We start from the raw sequence: 23,741 nt of genomic DNA, 5'->3' as shown, positions 1-23,741 counted from the left end.
TATTATTTTATTTTATTTTTGTGTTGCTTTTTCGTTTCGTTTAAAGTGCAATTTGAATTTAGAAGTGTCTTTTGTTTAAGTTATTCGTGTCTCAATAAATACATTTTTAAAGAATCAATAAAGCAAAAATATGTTGGGGATTGACCATATAATCTTTATTTATTGATATTTTAAATGCGATTATCATTCAAATGTTTTTTTGTTTTTTTACATATCGATTCATATATATATATATCGATTTTTACATTATCGATTTTACATATCGTTTTTGAGTAGTTTATGGGCAATATAAACATTTCATTTTATTGTAAAAACTTTGCTTTTTGAAAATAGTCAGTTCTCTCAAAAGATGGGATCAACCAAAAATGCAAAAAATTGGCTCCTTGTTGAAAAAGGGTTCCCGACCCCTGCTATAGACGATTTCTATAAGACGTTTTCTTATAGCTAAATATTATATCAATAGACAGTAGACCTATAGTAGTATATGTCAAAACAAAGTTGGATCCTAACATTCATCATCTCAGACCTGCAAATTATAGATAACCGAAACATCAGACTCTTCATTAAACAAGCAAAGCGATTAAGTTAAAAAGGGGCGTCGATTTAATTTTTAAGTCCCCTCTTTTTTTCGGCATTGCTGCACGATTATATATAGACATCTTGCGTGTCTTGCAAGCATACAAATGCACCACTTACTTCGCACAATTCACACAAGCTTGCATTTCTCAGGAATCTTCCTTATCATTGTCACGAACCCCGCTCCTCTGCTTCTCCCCGCTTCGTCGGGCACACACGCACACTCACTCCGCGACCCTCGAGCTTACACGCTCGTTCTGCCCCCTCGAGCTTACACGCTCGTTCCGCTCCCTCGAGCTTACACGCTCGTTCTGCCCCCTCGAGCTTACACGCTCTTTCTGCCCCCTCGAGCTTACACGCTCGTTCTGCTCCCTCGAGCTTGCACTCGTTCTGCCCCTCGAGCTTACACGCTCGTTCTGCCCCCTCGAGCTTACACGCTCGTTCTGCTCCCTCGAGCTTACACGCTCGTTCTGCCCCCTCGAGCTTACACGCTCGTTCTGCTCCCTCGAGCTTACACGCTCGTTCTGCTCCCTCGAGCTTACACGCTCGTTCTGCCCCCTCGAGCTTACACGCTCGTTCTGCCCCCTCGAGCTTACACGCTCGTTCTGCCCCTCGAGCTTACACGCTCGTTCTGCCCCTCGAGCTTACACGCTCGTTCTGCTCCCTCGAGCTTACACGCTCGTTCTGCCCCTCGAGCTTACACGCTCCATCTGCCCCCTCGAGCTTACACGCTCCATCTGCCCCCTCGAGCTTACACGCTCGTTCTGCCCCCTCGAGCTTACACGCTCGTTCTGCCCCCTCGAGCTTACACGCTCGTTCTGCTCCCTCGAGCTTACACGCTCGTTCTGCTCCCTCGAGCTTACACGCTCGTTCTGCCCCCTCGAGCTTACACGCTCAATCTGCCCCCTCGAGCTTACACGCTCGTTCTGCTCCCTCGAGCTTACACGCTCGTTCTGCCCCCTCGAGCTTACACGCTCGTTCTGCCCCCTCGAGCTTACACGCTCGTTCTGCTCCCTCGAGCTTACACGCTCGTTCTGCCCCCTCGAGCTTACACGCTCAATCTGCCCCCTCGAGCTTACACGCTCAATCTGCCCCCTCGAGCTTACACGCTCGTTCTGCTCCCTCGAGCTTACACGCTCGTTCTGCTCCCTCAAGCTTACACGCTCGTTCTGATTCCCCGAGCTCACATGCTCGTAGGCTATCTCCCCCCTCGGGCTCACATGCCCGCTCCCAATCGCCAGAGGATTGAATGCACCTGCACTCGTCTCAAACACCACATTATTGTATACACCCGCACTCATCCCCATCACCTGTTATTCGTTTCACCTGCACCACTCGTTTGTTCCTCTATAAATACCCCAGCACATTCGTCTCACTCTTGTTGGTTATTGTTTAGTTTTCCCCTTCGCTTTGCCAGCACTAGTAATCCCCTAGTTCCCCTGTCTTTTGCTCTCGCTAGTCCCGTCTAGTTGTGTACTGTTTCCCGGCTGCGACCTCCCGCTCTCGTTGACCACTCTCTCCCGGATTTGCCCCTTTGTTCTATTCTGATTCCCCGGCTCCGACCTCACGCTCCCCTTTGACGACTCTTCACTGGATTTGCCCTGTTTTTGTACTGTTGCCTGCTTTGTGGAATAAAGCAGTTTCCTCCGACATTGTGACTGTCTCGTCTTGTGTGTGTGTGCGGGTTACAATCATGGTCCGGTGGCATGCGATTAATTGCGTTCATTTGTTTAACACGTTATTTTTAATTAAATTAATCACACTGAATTAACGCATTAAATCGTCAGTCCTAATTTAGAAGAAAAAAAACTTTACACAAGCTTTTCCTGGTGCGATTTTGTAAATGAAAGCGCCCTGGGCGATAAAACTCAAATATCTAGGAAAAGTCAGGAAAGTTGGCCCTGGAATTTGATCGAGTGGAAAGATGATTTTCTTTTTAAAGCACAAAGGTCAAATGACCGCAAGCTCGACGCTTCTAGTGGGGCTAATAAAGAAAAGCATGATAAGAATAATGGACCCGGATCATGACATACAGTAATTCTATATAGTAAAACAATAAAGGGATGTTCACCCAAAAATAAAAATGATCTCATTATTTTCTCACCCTCACGCCATTCCAGATGTGTACAACTTTCTTTCTTCTGCTGAACAAAAACAAATCTTTCAGCTCTGTAGGTCCATACAATGCAAGTGAATGGTGACCAGAACTCTGAAGGGACAAAAATCACATAAAAGCAACATAAAATCCATGTCTTCAGAAATTATATCATAGGTGTGGGTGTGAAACAGATAAATAATGAAGTCCTTTTTTTCTATAATTCTCCACCTTTGACCCATCCCAACCAGTAGGTGTTTATATGCACAAAGAATGTGAATCGCCAATAAAACTAAACAAATTAAATATACAACACATACAGAGCATCCGGAAAGTATTCCCAGCGCTTCACTTTCTCCACATTTTGTTATGTTACAGCCTTATTCCAAAATGGATTCAATTCATTATTTCAAATTGTTTACAACAATTCTCCCATTAAATATGAGAAGTACAGCAAACTTTTCTTCCAACAGGAACATGTAACAATATCAATAAGTGCAACTCTAACACTGATCATAGTTAAGAAATGTATACAAACATACACAAAGAGGGTTACAGGCACACTTGTCATGAATGTGGATATTTGAACTGATCTGGTCGTCAAAAGGAAACCACAGGAAGGGTCTGTGTCGAGGTAAAGACGAGACGTGAAAGTCCATCAAGTCTACAGCCGCGAACCAATCTTGATGACGGATGCACGTCAGGTGTTTTAGATTTGAAATAAATGATGATAATTCACGGGTCATTGTTATCCCGTCTGCTCTATTAGACCCAATTGATGCAGCAACTGTGGTTCGATATTAACTTTATATGCAGAATTTACATAAACTGCTTTTTTAATTTCCAAAGAAATTCACTGTGACAGATATGAGGTCAAATATGATCTAACAATGATCTTATCAGATCAAATCCACCATGTATGATATAACGGGAGGAATGGGACCCGTCTCCACCACCGCAGCACATGGACTACTGTTTGAGAAATAAGTGAATAAAAATGATGTCATACTGTTTAAATTATGTCTTTGCATTTATTTTGAATGCAGTAAATAATATTTTTCAATCAAAAAATGTTATTAAGTTTTGAATTGGAATATGATCATATTGAAGAATATTATTATTTATTGTATGTGGGTTAATAATTTAAGTAGTAAAGACACATGTTGCATGTCTAGTGGTAGTTTTTATTTTTATATTTCACATTTCTTAGACTTTAGAAGCATGTTAAACATGTGAGGATGTGTATTCATCAACCTGTTACTTGTCTGACATAATCATACAGGCTCACTGAACCAAGTTTAAATCTTGTTTTTCTGATATTTCAGAAAATAACCCACATCATTTATTCACTGTAAACCACAGATACACCATTTATAATAACTTTTATTAATATTAAAATAATTATTAAGTTCTTTAAAGCTTAAAAATGTATTAAAACTGCCTATTTCCACCATTGAAATCTGCTGCTCGAAAGAACCCAGAAGGTTTCCTGCAGTGTGACATAAGAGTAATTTTAGTGCAGGTTCAATACAATTAAAGGGGCTTACACACAATTTAGTGAAGCTAGTGGAAGCACATTTTTGACCCTGTTACACATACTTTTTAAACAGTTCTCTCCATATAAAGTTACATGACAAGTTTTGTGTTGTTGACTTCAATGATTTGGCAAAAAAAAAAAAAACATTCCTCCTGTCTTCATAAATGCAACAGCTGCCTCTGGTCCAGCATGGATGAACTGTTTATATTGGGCACATTAAGAACTGACAGAAACATGGGCACTAACTGAAATAGCCAAAGATTGCAGTCACTATATGATCACATAATCACGAGTTTTATGACCCCCCACCCCCCCACCCCCCTAGAATCTCTAGACTAGAATCGCCTATGGTTGATTGCCTTAACTTGGCAGTGTAAAACAAATCTAGTCAAAAGCATTAATTTCAGTACCACAAGTAATAAACAAGGACAGATTAAACAAAAGAAAACACACACACACACACATGTTGGTCTACCTATCATTATGAGGACTTTCCATAGACATAATGACTTTTATACTGTACAAACTATAGATTCTATCCTCTAAACCTAACACAACCCCTAAACCTAACCCTCACAGAAAACCTTCTGCATTTTTACATTTTCAATAAAACATTGTTTAGTATGATTTTTAAGCCATTTGAACTATGGGGACACTAGAGATGTCCTCATAAATCACATTTATAGCATAATACCCTTGTAATTACTAATTTGTAACTTACAAAATTGTCCTCATAAATCACATAAACACGCACACACACACACACACACACATACACACACATATGCACACACACTCACACACACAACAACAGTTAGTTTCGATCCTTGAATCTGATTGGACGAGAGATGTTCCATGAGTACTGATGTCTCAGAATATCCGCACTCGGACGCTTCACTGTGTGTGTATCACTCCCGTTGTGTTTGTGCCGTTACTAAACTAAAGTGTAAGGGCAGTGCAGATGTGTTAAGAGCTATATGTGTCTCTTTAAATTTTGTTTGTGACATTACATATTTTAGCCAGCAGGTGGCAGCAAAAGACAATTTTTTTGTGTGTGTAATATGAGCAGTTGGTGAAGTGAAGTGAGTCAGCATCAGTCAGTGTTTTCATTCATCAGCACTACATGATCGCTCATATTACTGCTACATTACTACAGCTAGGAAATATCTTTAAACAGCTTTAAACTAACAACTTCAGCATTAAGGCTCACACAACAGACTGATTAATTACACTAACTCAAGGTGCTTACCTCTTACCAGAGTTTCCACATTGGAGAGGACAGACTGTCCAAAATGGCAGAGGAGATTGTGGTTTCTATAGAGAATTACTCTTGCGCACCAGCTACTACTAATAAGGAGAAATACCCCCACTTGCATGGCTATTTTTCAAATTCAAATGAATTTGACAAAAATTACATTATCTTCAGAAAGCTAACTACCAGACTACAGCATCATCAACAGGAGATTGCACATGCTCCATCTCTCTCTCTCTCTCACACACACACACGCACACGCTCACGCACACGCACCCGCACGCGCACGCGCACACCCACACCCACACCCACACACACACACACACACACCCACACCCACCCACACACACACACACACACACACACACACACACACCCACACCCACACACACACACACACACATCCTTGTTTCTCCAAGATCATGTTAGAAACAGCCCAAGCTGTGATACTATTTCTAAAGTAACATTTTGAATTACTAACGAATGCTTGGATGCATAAATTTGTTTGAACCAGCAACGGTATATTCTGATCCGTAGGGTAAGAAAGTATTTCCATGCACAAATGCGTTTTTTTATGACCGTACTCAGTTTTTCCTAATTTTAAAAAATGTACTTATTCATTCAACTGTTGTAAATAAGCAAAATCACACTAACAATAGTGATATATGGCCCTGAATCAGCATTGCTGTGCTCATATCGCATTCTTGCTCATATGATATTGCTTAAAGTGTGTGCGTGTTTGTGTGTGTATGTGTTTGTGTGTGTATGTGTGTGTGTGTGTGTGTGTGTGTGTGTGTATTTATCACTTTGTCCATAAGGATAGTAAAACACGACATTTTTGACGTTGTGGGGACATTTTGTCGGTCCCCATGAGGAAAACAGCTTATAAATCATAATAAATTATGTTTTTGAAAATGTAGAAATGCATAAAGTTTTCTGTGAGGGTTAGGGGATAAAATATATAGTTTGTACACTATAAAAACCATTATGTCTATGGATAGTGTCCATAAAACGTGTGTGTGTGTGTTATAGGCCTATATATTGTCATCGGTACTGAGAAAGATGAAAGAACCCTGATGACAAGTTTATTATATTTTATCTTGTATTATGAGAGGCCTATTATTGATGTCTTATAACTGATGAAGTTTGCTTTGTTTAAATATTTACAATGTGTTCCCTTTGGTTGTCCAGAAGATGGCATCAATGTATTAGCTTTGGTAATAATGCAGACATTTTATAAAGTGCTTTAAACTGTTTATGAAATGTTTAACATACAGTAGTGTAACATTTTTAGGAACACCTGAAAAATGCTGTTAAGTGAGGATTATTCAAAAATAATGACATAAATGGCTTTTATTTATCAACTAACTTCATGCAAAGTGCTGTAAACATGAAAAAGGTTGATCAATATTTGGTGTGCCCACCTTTGCCTTCAAAACTGCACCAATTCTCCCACACTTCCACAATGTTTTTCAACATTGATGGTCGGCCGTTCCAAGCATCATGAATAATTTGACACAGTTCATCAATGGTTTTAGGTTGCCTCAGTTTCTTCTGACACTTAATGTAATCCCAGCCTTACTATGATGTTGAGATCGGAGCTCTGTGAGGGCCAAACCATCTATTGATGGGCCCCTTGTACTACTTCTATTCAATTCTATGTGCAAAGCCGTCCACAAGCTTCTCACAATAACTTGCTGAAATTTTGACCCATTCCTCCAGACAGAACTGGAGTAACTAGCCCCCTTGCTCGCACATGCTTTTTCAGTTCACATACCACATTGTTAGAGCCACCCTGCTGCAAGAGGGCAGGTTTGAACAGTACAAGATGGCATTTCCTGAAGATGCACTGAGCAATACCTTGAAGGCCTATCCAGTGCTCAATGGAAGTAAGCTGAAGACTTAGTCTCATCTACAGCTAAGAAGAGTTCAGAGCCTGTTGTGGTGCTGTGGACCTACTCCAGCTGTTAATGGAGAACAATCGTGACGAAGTCTTTTCAGAGACTGTCACTCTCCTAAAGATCCGCATCACCACACCCATGACCACAGCGGAAGCTGAGAGGTGCTTCTCAACCTAGAAAAAAATGAAGACTTTTCTGAGAAACAACATGACCCAGGAGAGGCTGAGTTCATTGGCCATGCTGTCAATGGAAAAGAGGCTGGTGACTGACGTTAACCAGAAAGTCATTGAAACATATACAGGCCAGAAGGAAAGGAGGGCAAAATGTTCAAGTAGTGCTACTGGCCAGTGTTCAGGCAACATTACAGTTTGTTGTTTTGTTTATTGGTTTGTTGTGTTTGTTAGAACAGGCCATTAAAATGTCTTAATAGAAAATTAATTGATTTGGCAGAAATTAAGGTTTTGGAATAAAAAAGTCTTAAATTTGATGCACTTCACTGGCATTAAGTATTTTCATTTGATTCTGATATACATTCCAACTGATAATTTGATTGATTGATTTACATTTAATTCAGTTCTTTAAATGTAATTATTTTCTAAGATTTCATATATTGTTGGTGCTTTTAAAAGAGTTAAATATTGCTTTGAGTGGGTTTGGTGATGTTCGCACTTTATTATTGACAATAAACCCACATTAAACTCAAATTCACTGATAAGTGGCTTATTACATGCTTTAACAGCTGAATTTTGCCTTTTTTAGATAAGCAGTGATGATACATGGTTTGATCACTTGTCAAATGGCTATTTAACAATTACATTCAGTCCCGCATTACTGACGTGTGATTTTCAGTTTGTTTACCCCTTCATTTTAGGTGAAACTGGCCATCAAACTTTAAATGGTATTTTGAAATAAAACAATAGCTTCATGTTTTTTTTTTTTTTTTAAGAAATCTCCCATGTTGTTACATGTTTTATCACCAATATGCACTTCACCAGTCTTCAACTCAGGCAAAATAACAGATACATTTGAATATGTAAGAGTATTTTGTATTAGATGTTTTAGAGGAAGTGGAATAGCTTTACTCACACATTCTCTAATGGAGCATTTTATCTCAGATGTCTCGATAAATGAATTGCACAGTATAAATTGACCAACTTCATCCATCAAATCAACAACAGTCCTGTATGACTAAATGAGCCAGTGGAATCGATAGAAATCGCAATGACGTCAGATGCGGACTCCATTTATGGGCGGACACCGGCGTGCACTATATACTGCACAGAGATGTGCTCCGCGCTGATTGGCGAGAGGAGTGCGATGACGTCACTTAAGCAACAATGATTGACAGGATTCAGGACCAATAACGTCTGTCTGAGAAAGTGAACGTAAAAGAGCGAGAAAGAAGAGAAAAACAAACCGACAGTAACACAGAACACAACTTCTGTATCATATAGGCTGCTTTGTAAAAACAACATGAACTTGAATCACTGTAACTCTAGCACATATAAAAACTCTGATATATAAAACAACTGAAAAAACTTTTATTTCTTTCACCATCAGACTCATTTCCAGTCCTTTACATTGTATAAACCGCGGAGTGTGTTCACTTTTACTTTTATGCCAAACCGATATTTTGATGTTTTTAGTTTTTTTAGGCTGAATGAATATATAAAATCTTAAATGTCAAGACTTTTGATTATTTTGAGAATTGTACTTTCTTGATAATTATTTATGGCGACATAATGTGTGATTTGATTAAATGATCTCAAGTTGATATATGTCTATCTTAAGCCTGTGCGCTTGTGCTGATATTATTTTCTTATTTAATAATCACATAGACCCAGCCAGGGGCGCAACTACCCAGTGTTAGAGGGGTATGCAGCAACAATTTTGGCAAATTTTGAAATTTTGAAATTTTGGACATCATCATGTATGGGTTTCAAATAATAAAGGTTTATTTGAAAGTATATCAGACAGCCACTGTAGGCCTACGGTATATATGTACATATATATTATTAACAATGTTAACAAATAATAAAAAGTTACAAACAGAATAAACAGTCAGTCACCGATTCTCGATGCCCAATCCAAGTAACAATGTTGCTACCAAACATTCAAAAGCGCTCTTTAGTTTCTACTAAATTGTAACATGGCGTGCCTTTTCACTTGCCCATTTATCTAGTTTTGCATCGAATGAAATGGTTCATGCCAAACTGTTTTCATTTGAAATGACTGCTAATTGGGTTAAGCGATCATTACTCATGTTGGAACAAAGGTATGTCTTTATCAGCTTTAGCTTGCTGAATGATCTCTCCGCAGAGGCAACTGTCACAGGCATTGTCAGGAAAACTCTCAGGGCTACTGTTACATTTGGAAAATAGGTTGGTCAACATAACTTCAAACCATACTGGACATTTAGTTTTGTGTAGTCTAACTAATATAACTCCTACCTGATGTCATCACTGGTCTCCTCTATACTTGATGCCATCGCCGACATCATGTCTGTCTCTTTTACACCTTGCCTGTGTTCTTCTCCACTAAGACATTGTCAAACAAACATTATGTAATAGATTTTCCATATTACTTTTTCCATATCAATAATATTAATAAATTAATCTGTTGGTATCAAGTGTTAACCTCTACACTTCCACCTAATGTTAGACCTACCTGTTGCCTTCCCCTGTCTTTCCTGATCCACCATCCTCACACCTGAAAGAAATGAACTCACTGTTAAATAAAGCAGCCTAAATTCAATTCTTAAATCAGCCTAGTGATGGCATCATATAAGACAACTATTATGCAGTAAGGTTGTGCTGCTGTTGAAATTACATTAACATTTTGGATTTTAAAAAGTACAAATATGGCACACACACACACACACACACACATATATATATATATAGATATGTAATTACAGGGTCACATCTCTCTCTTCCTTTAAAGGTCTGTGCTATATATATATATATATATATATATATATATATATATATATATATACACACACACACACCCACACACACATAGCACAGATTTTTAAAGAGAGAGAGAGAGATGTGACCCTACCATAGGGTTTAACCAAAATCTAAATGTAAATATCAGCAACATTATTTTGCATTAAGTTAGCAAACACTTGCCAGTCTGTTAACATTAATATTTGCAAGCCTCCAAGTTTGCTAGCAAATCTATGCATGATTCCATGGTAAACCAGAGATATTGCATTAGTTGTTTTCCAGATTCTTGTCATTTATCGTACATGCGTCCTTATATTTTTCAGTTTTCAGCTCAGCAACCTCGGTTTTGCATATTCTAAGCTAGCTAGCTACATATTCTGGCTGCTACATTCCCAGTCTTAGCAAACGCTAGCTAGTCTGTTAACATGAATATTTGCAAGCTTCCAAGCACAGACGTCACACTTTAAATCCTATCTGTTGCCTTTCACCATCCACTTATTAAGCTGCTGTCGCATCCCTTGACATGCAATCTACTTTTCCCACTTTCTTTTTCTGTTTTTAGTACCCGGCAGCTTTTTTGCTTTATCCATCTTTGAGTTTTAACGACAACTCACTCCTGCTGCTCACTCCTGCTGCTCACTCCTGCTGCTCACTCAGCGCTCGCGTCGCGATATTACCCTTCTGTCAAAATAAATTCAATGATGGAATCTTATGAGGGCGCCGGCGCCTACTCTAGCCTGTTAGTCCTCTAAAATTTATATAACTTTTTTATATTTAACTTATATAACTTTTATATAAATGTTATATACATTTTATATAAATTTTATATAAATTTATAAAACTTATATAAATTAGAATTTTCTTTTCGTTTTTTTTTTTTTTTTACCATCGCTTTGGCGCCCCCATGGTGCGGCGCCCCTATGCGTCGCATATAGCGCATACCCACTTTTTGCACCACTGGACCCAGCCCACAGCTATCCGAAAGTGAAAGTGAAATGAATGAAAGTAACATGTTAGTCTGACTCATACGAACACGAACGTCCTTCACGGAAAAGGATTTTTTTTCAGAAATATCTAGAAAAGATGACGACTTTTAAATATTTGAAGATGCTGCACCTGTCTAACTGTGTTTTGATGCCAATGCTGCTGATGATCGCTGATGGTAAGTATATCTGTTATCCTCTGGGTTATTTGGCAGCAGTGCGATGATTACATTAGCATTTTACCGAATTTCTGGCCGGTAAAGTAATTATTCCTACACCGATCATGACCTCATCGGCCTTCATAAGATCGACACTTGGATGTCATATTGGGCTGTGGTCTGAAAGAGCTGAACATTTAAGGAGTCCCCACTAAACCAAATACTTCCTCTCACCCTCATGTTATTCCAAAGACATAAGACTTTTTTCTTCTTCTGTGGAACATAAGTGAAATTTGAACGAATGTCTAGATCTCAAATCTTAATAAAACGAGAGTTGATAGATGCAGGATTGAAGTTCTTCTGGTTTTGCAGTAAGGGTGTAATGGTTCACATTTCTCACGGTTCGGTTTGTATCAGGGTTTTAGAGTCACTGTTTCGAAATGGTGTGGTATTTGTTATGTTCAGGGAATATATATATATATATATATATATATATATATATATATATATATATATATTAGGGAGGATGTTATGTGGCGTCCACCCTCTAGGGGGAGCTGTAATTTCTTTTGTTCCAAATTGTGTTATTGAGCATTTCATTAGAGTGTTGAAGCTGTTGCTATGCAACATATTTGTGTAAGGTAAGAAGCGTGCTCTTTATCTAATTAATTTCTTTATCAATATTGCCCATCCATGTTCTACAGTACAATTCATAGGATAAAATGTTTGTAGAAAGGTAGATGTTGTTATTTGTGGCAGATGTGTGTTCAAATTCATTTTTGTTGGTACTTTGAGTAATTCCATGTGGCTGATTGCATTTCAGTATATATAATCCTGTTTCTGAGACTCATTTAACAATTACATCAGTCTGTGTTTTTTATGTCAGACTATTTATCTTTGTTTGCTTTACTTTTATTTGTTTTAATAGTTTTGTGAACCAAATTGAATTGTATATCATATCCAAATTACATACTACCACTTTTATTTAAATTGTTTTATGGGGAAAAATTTGTTTATTTGTGCTGTTATAATTAATATGTGAACTAAACAGATTTGTGTTCCCTCTGGGTAGCCTGCTGTTCCCCTTATGCCTGATGTAGAGAGAGGGACGATAATAAAATAGAGCTGCCCTGCTTCAGACACAGCAATGCCTGGTGTCCCCTCTCCTTTCTCACTCACACCTAACACAAAGCAGAGACTAAACTAGTGAAGAAGAGTGGGCCTATGGTGCAGACGTCGCCGAACAGGGGTTACACACACACACACACACACACACACACACACGTAGTGTTTCCATGTTTTATGGGGACTTTCCCTAAACCTAGCCCTCACAGAAAACATTCTGCATTTTTACATTTTCAAAAAACATAATTTAGTATGATTTATAAGCTGTTTTCCTCATGGGGACCGACAAAATGTCCCCACAAGGTCAAAAATTTCGGGTTTTACTATCCTTATGGGGACATTTGGTCCCCACAAAGTGATAAATACACGCTCACACACACACATACACACACACACACACACACACACACACACACACACACATATAATCACGTCATCCATACACATCCATTCATAAAGAATGTACGACGCACTAATCTTATTCTAAATACTTCAATCAGAAGCTGGCTGCTTTAAATGCATTTTGAGCGCGCAATTACGGCTCGCGCTTGCACAGTTGCGGGTGAAGACAACAATCTGATCACCGCTTCAAACTGCACCAACAGGTGAGTGTATAAGAGCGGGTACTTTTCTGAATCATTATGAACTGTTTGTTTTGCTGATTACCAAGTCCACGGCTGTTTTACCTTGATTTGTATTTAATGTTTGAAAGTATATTTAACATGTTTTTAGCAGGACATTCTATTGTAAATCTAGCACACATACTTTGAATAGGTACATTTAAAATGAAGAGCACTAAATATAACAAAGATATAAAAAGAAACATGCTAGTGTTAGCTGGTGAATGACCCAAATTATGCAAATTAGATAAATTAATGTTACAATGAGTTTTTTTTTTTTTTTGCTATTGTGAATTTTCCCGCCCGCCTTATCAGGACTAGTGATATTTGGGCTCCATTTTATGATGGTGGTTTGCGCAGATGTTTTTGTAAAACCTATTTTGCTAGACATACTGCATATAGTAGATGTTTAGTTGATTTTTTAATACTTCAAAATTAAAAGTTCAGTCTCTTTCATAAATACTGTAACATCCTAGTGAAATAACATTTATGAATGAAATGAACAGAGAAACAATAAAATTGCACACTTTTTTGATAGAGAGAGAGATAGAGGTGACAAAAGAATTGATTTGATTAGTTCATCTTTATGGAATTGTTTTACTAATTCTCAAGTCCTGTACTCTTCAGTTAATGAAAGCCAATATATGAGTTTTGGAATTCCCTGCATGCCTTTAAAGGTTAGGGCACAATAAGTGTGTCTCAACACTAATTTTTCCTATTTTTATTTTTTCTCTACAGTGATGCAGCCAACAAAGAATTTATGGAATCTGACTTGGTATGTGGAAAAGACATCTCACTTTTTAATTCAAGAAGTTTTAAAGTGGGTTGGTAATTGAAGACATGTCAGAACAACAAAAATATAACACAATTTGGAAGAGAGCTAAAAGAGACCAGCAGAAATCTGTTCAGATTCATATGGAAAACTTAGAGGTGCAGATTACCACACAGAGATTTAGCACACAGCCCCTTGAGGGAACATCTCTTGAATTTGAAACTGATGTTCAAGGGGCTCAAGGAAATTATGATTCAGATTCTTCTGATATGTCTGATGAAAGTGTAAATTACACACCATCTTTACAAGTTAGGCTTGCACAGTGGGCCAATGAACATCACCCAGAACTTCCTAGAACTGCAAGAACATTGCTTGGCACTTGTGAGACCTTTGAGGTTAAATCTGGAATGCAGTACTTCTATTTTGGATGCAGAGAACAAATGCGCAGATACTTGAATATGCACCCTAGTAATGTTATCACTCATTTAGATTGTCTGGACATTTCTTTGAATATTGATGGCTTGCCATTGTTCAAAAGCAAAAGTCAGTCACTGTGGCCAGTTCTTTGCTAAATGAATTTGTGTCCATGCTTTGTTTTTCCTCTTGCTCTGTGTATTGGTGTGTCAAAGCCTAGGAATCTTGATTTTTTTGACAGATGTTACTCATGACCTCAATTACCTTTTACAGAATGGATTAGAGACTGACTAGGGTGTCATTAGAGTTAATCTGTGCTGTGTCACTTGTGATGCCCCAGCTAAAGCACTTGTTAAGTGTACAAAGCAATATTCAGGCTATTACGCTTGTGATAAATGCACACAAAAAGGATTCTGGGATTGTAGTCGGGTTATTTACCCAGAGACCTCAAATCTAACTCTATGAACAGACAGGTTTTTTCGTGAGCAGTTTCAGGAAGAGCACCACCAGCCTTCAGGGGTTTCTCATTTTGCATGCTCCAAATGGAAATGATTCAGCATTATATGCACCAATGCTGTCTTTTTTGTAATGCGAAAACTGATTATTTTGTGGTTGCGTGGAAAGCTCAGAACAAGATTGTCAGCTGGCCAGGTAAAGGAGATCAGTTCCCGACTTCTTGGTTTAAGACCATTCATCCCAGTCCTTTTTGCAAGGAAGCCACGTGGACTGGAAGAAATTGACAGGTGGAAAGCCACTGAACTGCGAAAAATTGCCATTTACACAGGCAAAGTTGTACTGAAAGGCATTCTCTCTGATGGCATTGGCCATTTTAGTATGCTCACACCTAGTGAAAGTGTATAACTCATATGCAGAAGATCTGTTGGTGCACTTTGTGGAGGAGGGAAGAAAGTTGTATGGGGATGAGTTCTTGGTTCATAATGTGCACTCTATGGTTCACTTTGACTCTGATGCATACACTTATGGTGGGCTAGATGAATGTAGTGATCTTTCCTTTTGAAAATTACCTACACCACCTGAAGAGGTTAGTACGCACTGGTAGGAATCCTCTGTCACAAATTTTCAAACGTCTCAGTGAAATTGACAAGCACAGAGAGGAATAAACAGCCCAAAGCTGTGGTTGGTATTCAAAAACCAAACAATGATTTTGCTCTCAGTGACATGCAGTGCTGTGAGGTTATTTCTGCCGTAGGTTAAAACGGAGACAAAGAAACATCTTGGTTACGTATGTAACCTCTGTACCCTGATGGAGGGAACGAGACGTTGTGTCGAAGAAGCGACACTAGGGGTCTCTCTTGAGCACCGAATATGCCTCTGATCTATGAAAAAAGGCCAATGAGAAGTTGGCAGACAGTATTTGTATACCCTGCCCCCAGACATACGGGTATAAAAGTGAGGAAATACGTTGAGTTTATTCAGGATTTTTCTGTGGAGCCAAAAATGGTTTGGCCACAACAGTGGATTGGCTCAGCGACGTGGCCGGGAGGACACAATGTCTCGTTCCCTCCATCGGGGAACGGAGGTTACATACGTAACCTAGATGTTCCCCGTCTGTCGCTCTCGACGTTGTGTTGAAAAAGCGACACTAGGGGTCCAATTTAAATCATGGCATGCGTTGAGCCGTGTATGTGTTCTGCTGACACAGGAGCGGGCAGGTATTTTACGTGCAGAGGCGACCAGCTGTGTCAGACTGCACGTACCCTTCCCCAATGCCCCAAAAAAGTCGTCGGACTCCTGGTTACCCTAGAAAGGGGAACAAGGCGAAGCTTGCCAACCTGGGAACGGGCCGAGCCTGGCTGGGCCTCTTTTCTCTCTATGTTTCTCTCCACATAGAGCAAGAATGGCCGGGCCCTTACACGCATTGAGGGAAGGGGGTCTTACCCAGTTTCCTATTCTTTCAGTGGGAAAAGACCCTGCGGAGACAACACCTACCCGGAAGGGGAGGTAAGAGTGGTAAATACATCACATGGGTTTTTAGGTGACATGTGGAAGTGGCGCAGTGGTAGATCCAGCCTCAAGGAGGGGGGAGTTGCTACAACATGGTGACCGGAGGGCAGCTGGGACTGCCTAAAAGCAGACAAAGAGCTGCTCAGAACATCTAAAGCTCTGTGTGCGGTCCAAGTAGGTACGCAAAGCATGTACCGCACACAGCAACGAAGGGGCTGGGTCTGCCTCCTCCTGGGGCAGCGTTTGCAGGTTCACTACCTGGCCTCTAAAGGGCGTGGTAGGAACCTTGGGCACGTAGCCCTGTCGCGGTCTTAGGATCACATATGTATCGGCTGGACCGAACTCCAGGCAAGTGTCGCTAACAGAGAACGCTTGCAGGTCCCCGACCCTCTTGATGGAACAGGCTTGGCTGGGAGGGATTCAACCTCCGGGTACCTCTTAGGAACCTGATGATTAAGTCGTGCTTACCCAAAGACTTGCCGTCTACTGCAACGTGGTGAGTCGCGATAGCAGTGACATACACCTTTAGGGTGGAAGGGGACAGCCTCCCCTCCAGCCTCTCCTGCAGAAATAAGGGCACTGACCTAACTGCGCACCTCTGTGGGTCTTCAGCCGGGAATAAAACCAATTTGTGAACAAGTGCCACTTCATGGCGTAAAGTTGCCTGGTAGAGGGGCAAGTCATGGAGGTTCCAATGGTCTTGGTGCGGATGCCAGAGTGTGCCCCGTCCCTGAGAAAGAAGGTCTGATTGATGTGCCAGCACAGCAGGGCCCCTTTCCAAATGCCTGCGACTGCGTGCCCATGCACATGGCGCCTGAACCCAATTTGGAGGCGTCAGTCGAGGCCAGGACGCGTCGGGTCACCTGCTGCGAGGGGACTCTTGTCCGCAGAAAGCAGAGGTCTGTCCAGGGTTTTGACATTTGGCGGTAGGCGGGGGATGATGGTCACACAGTGTGTGCCGCGGCACCATTCTCGTGTTGTGACTCAAGTCTGGGGCCAGTGCTTAAGCGGTCTCATATGCATCAACCCCAGTGGTGCGGCCACCTCGGAGAATGTCATATGCCCCAGGAGCTTCTGGAAAGGTTTTAAAGGGACCGCCATGCCCGGCCTGAAGGCGGCGAGGCATTTCAGCACTGACTGCGCATGTTCGTTGGTGAGACACGCTGACATTGTGACTGAGTGAAACTCCATGCCGAGAAAAGAGATGCTCTGAACAGGGGCGAGCTTGCTCTTTTCCCAGTTGACCTGAAGCCTCAGACGGCTGAGGTGCCTGAGCACCTGGTCTCTGTGAGCGCATAGTAACTCTTGTGAGTGGGCCAGAATGAGCCAGTCGTCGAGGTAATTGAGTACGCGAATGCCGACTTCTCGGTGAGGGCAAGGGCTGCCTCTGCGACTTTCTTGAAACCGCGATGGGACAGGGACATGCCGAAGAGGAGGACCTTGTACTGATACGCCTGGCCGTCGTACGCGAACCGTAGAAAGGGTCGGTGTCAAGGCAGAATTGAGACGTGTCAGTACGCATCCTGCAGGTCTACCGCTGTGAACCAATCTAGATGCCGGATGCAATTTAAGATGTGTTTTTGCGTGAGCATTTTGAACGGGAGTAGAGCCCGGTTGAAAATGCGCAATTGCAAGATCGGTTGTAAGCCGCCGCCTTTCTTGTGTACAATGAAGTAAGGGGCTGTAGAAACCCTTCTTCATTTTGGTTGGAGGGATAGGCTGTATCACGTCTTTGAGTAAAAGAGTAGCGATTTTTGTGCACCGGGATTTGGCACGCTCGCTGTGTACTGCGTTAAAGCGGACGCCCGCGAAGTGGGGTGGGTGCCTGGCAAACTGAATTGCAAAACCGAGTCGGATTGTCCGGGCCAGCCAGCGTGATGTGTTGGGAAGTGAAAGCCACGCATCCAAGCTCTGTGCTAGGGGCACCAAGGGGACGAGTATTTTGGACATACACGGTGGGGCGGGGCAGAGCAGGTAGTATGGCGTCGGGAGGCGAGGGTGCGTCCCAAGGCTCTAGTGCTGAAAAAAGACTCAAAGCACTTACCTTGCTTCACACACCCGGCAGGGGGCAGGTTAGTGACTGAGGAGGAGGTCTGTTGTAGGCATCCTCTAGACTCGTCAGAACCGGCCGGCCAGGGAACAGTCGTGGGGCTGAAGGTAGGAGGTTCGCGTCCAGCATGCCGGGACTGTTGAGATATGGGTCGGACGTCTCGGGAGCGCCTGGGAGCCTTTTGGTTCCTCGAGGGGGTCCGTGAGACGGGGGGCGTCTGCTTCATGCGGGATGCTCAACGCGGGGGCTGAGAGTTGGGCCCGGGTTGAGGCAGAGCAGGGTGTTTCTTAGCCACAGGAGGACGCCCTAGGTGAGCAGACAGGGCATGGCCCATGGCAGCAGGCTTGTGGCAGGGCAGGATGTGTGAGATAGCCTCTGTCTGTTTCTTCGCCGCGGAGAACTGTTTGGCAAAGTCCTCGACGGTGTTGCCAAAGAGGCCGAACTGGGAGACAGGGGCGTTTAGAAAGCGAGACTTGTCGGTTTCAAAGCGGACCAATTTCAGCCACAGATGATGTTCCTGGACCACAAGCATGGCCATCGCCTACCCGAGTGACTGCGCTGTGACCTTCGTGGCTCTGAGGGCGAGGTCGGTCGCTGAGCGAGTGGCGTTGTGCGAGGCTGTGAGCGGCGATCAGACACCAGGAACCAGTCATCCAACCACGATGGCTGTGGGGAGGATGGAGGTTTCCAGTCCAGCCCCATGCTGGCAGCGGCCCGGGAAAGCATGTCGGTCATCTGCATGTCAGTCTCAGCCTGGGTGTGCTGGCCCGAAGGCGCCATCAGCTTCAGACGCCGCGCCCTCCGATGCAGCGGCGAGCTCATCCACCTCGAGCTCCAGAGGATAGGCAGGCTGGCTGTAAGGCGAGCCGCTGTTGCCTTGAGCATGGACAAGAGTCAACAAGCGTGCCAGGGGGCGGGTGGTCCGAGGGGGCGTATCCGGCGGAGCTGCACTGACTGCCTCCCCAGATCGCCTCCATCGCCAGCCACATCGTCCTCAATCCCGTGGGAAGAAGGAGCAATGCGGGGGGCGGCTGGTGTGGTGTGCTTTCTATTGAAAGCGAGCCATGACCGCAAATTTGCCATGGTCATGTTCTCGCAGTGAGAACATGAACCATCCACAAATGCTGCCTCGGTGTGATCGCAACCCAGACACACAAGACAACGCCTGTGGCCGTCTGAAGCAGAGAGCACTCTACCGCATCCAGGAACTACACAGGGGCGGAAGGGCATCTTTATAAAGACGCACCCTGAAAAAGATGTTTAACGCCAACTGTGTATTTGCTCTTTTAGAGGAAAAACTCTTTCAGAGAAAATCCTTCTTTTCTAAAACTCTTTCAAGCTCTGCGCCGTTGAAGCGCCCAGGGACAAACTGCATGCTGTGCAGTGGAAGGAGAAAGCCACTGTAGTGCGCCGTAGGTCCAACAGCAGGCAAGCGTCAGAGGAACAGGAACGGGTGTGTGACTCACAGCTCACTGCAGACATGACCATCGGCTCCAAAGAAAATTTCGGAATGAACCCTAAATGTTTCCTCGCCTTTAAACCGTATGTCCGAGGGCGGGGTATGCAAATACTCTCTGCCAACTTCTCATTGGCCTTTTTTCATAGATCAGAGGCATATTCGGCGCTAAAGAGAGACCCCTAGTATCGCTTCTTCGACAATGTCAAGACAGACGGGGAACAGTGGTACTTTGTCGCATTTATGAGAAACATGAGCCATTCTTCATGCATCCTTGTGATTCTAGGTTGATAGGTGTTTATAAGTCCCAAATAAAGCACACAAGAATGAAAACAATGTCTGAGAGGTAATTGGTTAGAAAGGCATTTGTGGCAGGGCAGAGGACGGGGCCGGGTCGTGATCATACATACCCGGTCCCATATTAGGCTAATTAAGCCTCCAAGGTATAAAGGTCGACTGCAGGGTGTCGTGCGGGAGAGAGAGATCGTTTACGGACATGTCCGTCATGTGTGTTAATGTTGTCTTTTAAGTTTACCATTAAACTATGATTTATATCGTCAAGCCGGTTCTCGCCTCCTCCTTTCCATTGAATACCTTTACACTCTCTCTCACCCGCACGACACCCTGCAATCGACCTTTATATCTCGGAGGCTTGATTAGCCTAATACGGGTCCTCCGCCCTGCCACAGCATTTTTAATTGAGGCTGAGCACGTTGCCTGCATCGTCCTCTCAGTGCTTCATTCATACTGAGTAGTAATCCTTTTTTTTTTTTCATACCCCTTGTTTTTAATATTTTGTACAATCGAGCCAGGCAAATTGATCTGTCGACTTTAATGGCATTTTATCAGTATTGACTGATATTCATACCGCTATAAAAAAAGTCCAGATTAACAGAAGTGTGACCGTCCAAACATCTGCCTTGTCAATGATTAAGGTACAGTTTTTCATACACTTTTAAGTGAATTAAGGACATATTGTGTAAAATAAATGCATTTCACTGGATTTGTAGTTTGTTTGTTTTTATTTTTTATTTTTTTTATCTTTACAAACAGTGTACTCTAGGCAAAACCAAATGAACCACGATTTCAAGTCAAGTCAAGTGGTTTTTATTGTCCTTTCAACCATATACAGTTAGTACAGTACATAGCGAAACGAGACAACGTTCCTCCAGGACCATGGTGCTACATAAACAACATAGGACAAACACAGAACCACATGAGACTACACAGACTAAGTTAAATACCTAAATAAAGTGTACGTGCAAAAATGGGACAGTACAATACATTTCTAACAATGAACAGGACAATAGGCACAGTGAGAGACAGTGCAGGGCCGACCAGTACACAGTAGTGCAAAAAGATGACGGATCCTAAAAATACCAAATGTAAACATAACATACTATGAGATAATGTTCTATGCACATAGCAGTTATTGAGGTAGCAGACAGTAATAAAGTGACAATAATTAAAGTGCAACTCAGGACACGTGTGTGTGTGTGTGTGTGTGTGTGTGTGTGTGTGTGTGTGTGTGTGTGTGTGTGTGTGTTAGTCCAGTCTCTGAGTATTGAGGAGTCTGATGGCTTGGGGGAAGAAGCTGTTACACAGTCTGGTCGTGAGGGCCCGAATGCTTTGTTACCACTTGCCAGACGGCAGGAGGGTAAAGAGTTTGTGTGAGGGGTGTGTGGAGTCGTCCACAATGCTGGTTGCTTTGCGGATACAGTGTTTTTTGTAAATGTCTTTGATGGAGGGAAGAGAGACCCCGATGATCTTCTCAGCTGTCCTCACTATCCTCTGCAGGACTTTGCGGTCCGAAACAGTTTAAGTCCAAAACCAAGCAGTGATGCAGCTGCTCAGGATGATCTCAATAGTCCCTCTATAGAATGATTTAGTTCTAAATGTATGAACTTTAGTTCTAGTTCATATATTTTTATGCACCTGAGGACACACAAGCTGACAGTTTAACTGATTTAAATTACATTTCATTGCACCTGCACTATGTTGATTCCAGACCCTCATTGTTGTTTATTTTTCAGAAATGCTATGCCGTGATTACATTTCCTCAGGATAACACTGTTGACATTGTGCCTTCTACATGGCTTGAAATAACAAGCGAGGTATTACCAATAATTCTCAACTGACTGTTAAAACTCTTACACATTTCTACAGTATATGCAGCTGTAGGTGGATGTCTTTTTAATTTTTGACATGAAGCGCTTGTTCTCAACAGGCTGTATACTGCTATTGGCCGCGTGAAAACTTAACGGTCAAGGTGAAGCGAAGAGATGCACCTGATACTACACTCTGGTCGAAGCATGTTGCATCCATTCTAGTTTATGCAGGTATAGGATCTATTTGAGGTTTCTGATATATTTGTGGTTTATACTGTTCTATATTTTACTGTTCTACTAATTTATTTTCCAGACAGCTACGAAGAAGCCAGGTGCAAAGCAAACCAGGCAACCATAACTTCAAACTTGGAGAGTGAGGATGAAGATTTGATTAGTAGAAAAATAAGACCCCCAGTATGATACAGTAGAGCATTGGATATTGGCAAGTACAATATATATTTTATTTTGTTAATACAGTGTTATGTCTTTGCATAGTTGTGTGTAGGTATGGATAAAAAATTGTTTAGAAGGGTGGTGCTATTGACACCAAATCAGCTGAGTCTATATTTGTGGTGGGTCGTTTCAGTTCAGTTTAGTGGAACTTTTTGTATTAAATTATTTGACATAGTTCTCATAGTCTATTTTTTTTTTTTTACCAATAACCCTTCAGCACCAAAGATGTCACGAATTACAAGAAGATCCACATGTGAGTTAATTGAGTTGTTTTGATAAGATCAGAGGCCTGTTGTAAGAAGCTAATTGAAGGTTTCAGGTTGACAAAATTGGTGTACTGGTTAAGATCTGATTCAATGGTTGCACTACATTCGTTTAAACCTTTTCTGTCAACTCAGAGATTGAACTGGAGTTCATGATTAAACACAAAGCATGTGCACATGAATGAGTGACGTGCTATTAACAGCCAATTTAAAGAAACATGAAAAGATTCACTTCTCGCGAGAGAGTCAGCACAATTCATGTACATTTTAATTGCAATTTACAGGAAGAACAAACACTGCTGCTTCTGTGAAAGAAAATGTTTGGCTAAATCAATGAAACGTCTCGGGTTACATGTGTAACCCTTGTTCCCTGAAAAAGGCGGAACGAGATGTTGCGCTGCTAAGCGCTACGGGGGGAACAGCTTTAGCTGTGAGCCGAGCTGAATAAATGTGTGGAACACGTCAATGAATATTGACCGGAATTTATAGCCTCGGCTGATGTAATCATTAGATGCACCTGAGGCCAGGCTATAAATGGATACGTCACCAGGTGTCGTCAGATACTTCTTTTTGAAGAGCAGTCCTGGGACGCCACAGTGCGGCAAAGCAGCGCAACATCTCGTTCCGCCTTTTTCAGGGAACAAGGGTTACACATGTAACCCGAGACGTTCCCTTTACAAAAGGCTTCACTACGATGTTGCGCTGCTAAGCGCTACGGGGAACGCAATACCCACGCCGCCACACTTGGGGCTGTCCTGACCCCTACGGTTGTGCAGTGTACTCACAAAAACGCGAGAGGTCTCAGACATGAGCTTGAGATGTCGACTCAAGGGCATAAGAGCCCGGAGTAGCATAAACATCTAAACCATTCAATTTTGATGAATGTGTGCGGAGAGGACCAGCCTGCCGCATCACAAACTTGTTCAGGCATGAGCTGAGATGTCGACTCAAGGGCATAAGAGCCCGGAGTAGCAAAGCATCTAACCCATAAAGTTCGAAGAGAACCCTGTCGCAACACAAACTTGTCATAAAAACTGATGAATGTGAGCGGGGAGGACCAGC

At 42.1% G+C, this 23,741-nt stretch overlaps 1 protein-coding gene and 2 long non-coding RNA genes across 5 annotated transcripts in view; 2 read left to right on the top strand and 1 right to left on the bottom strand.

The window, feature by feature from the left end:
- Positions 1-23,741, top strand: part of LOC127647776 (uncharacterized) — a 417,720-nt gene that overhangs the window by 88,452 nt on the left and 305,527 nt on the right. The window lies entirely within an intron of this gene.
- On the bottom strand, positions 6,671-10,988 carry LOC127647792 (uncharacterized). Its single transcript, XR_007971098.1, has 4 exons — positions 10,927-10,988; positions 10,029-10,070; positions 9,812-9,898; positions 6,671-7,534 (listed from the first exon to the last, which is right to left on the bottom strand). It is a non-coding gene; the product is annotated as an uncharacterized LOC127647792 (long non-coding RNA).
- LOC127647790 (uncharacterized) lies at positions 11,309-22,406 on the top strand. The gene is made up of 6 exons (XR_007971096.1): positions 11,309-11,474; positions 12,526-13,183; positions 13,937-13,973; positions 21,889-21,969; positions 22,083-22,194; positions 22,277-22,406. It is a non-coding gene; the product is annotated as an uncharacterized LOC127647790 (long non-coding RNA).

The sequence above is a fragment of the Xyrauchen texanus genome, chromosome 8, assembly GCF_025860055.1.
Source record: "Xyrauchen texanus isolate HMW12.3.18 chromosome 8, RBS_HiC_50CHRs, whole genome shotgun sequence".
Lineage (NCBI taxonomy): Eukaryota > Metazoa > Chordata > Actinopteri > Cypriniformes > Catostomidae > Xyrauchen > Xyrauchen texanus.
Note: the sequence above shows the minus strand (reverse complement) of the source record. Positions and strands in the feature narration are given on the sequence as shown.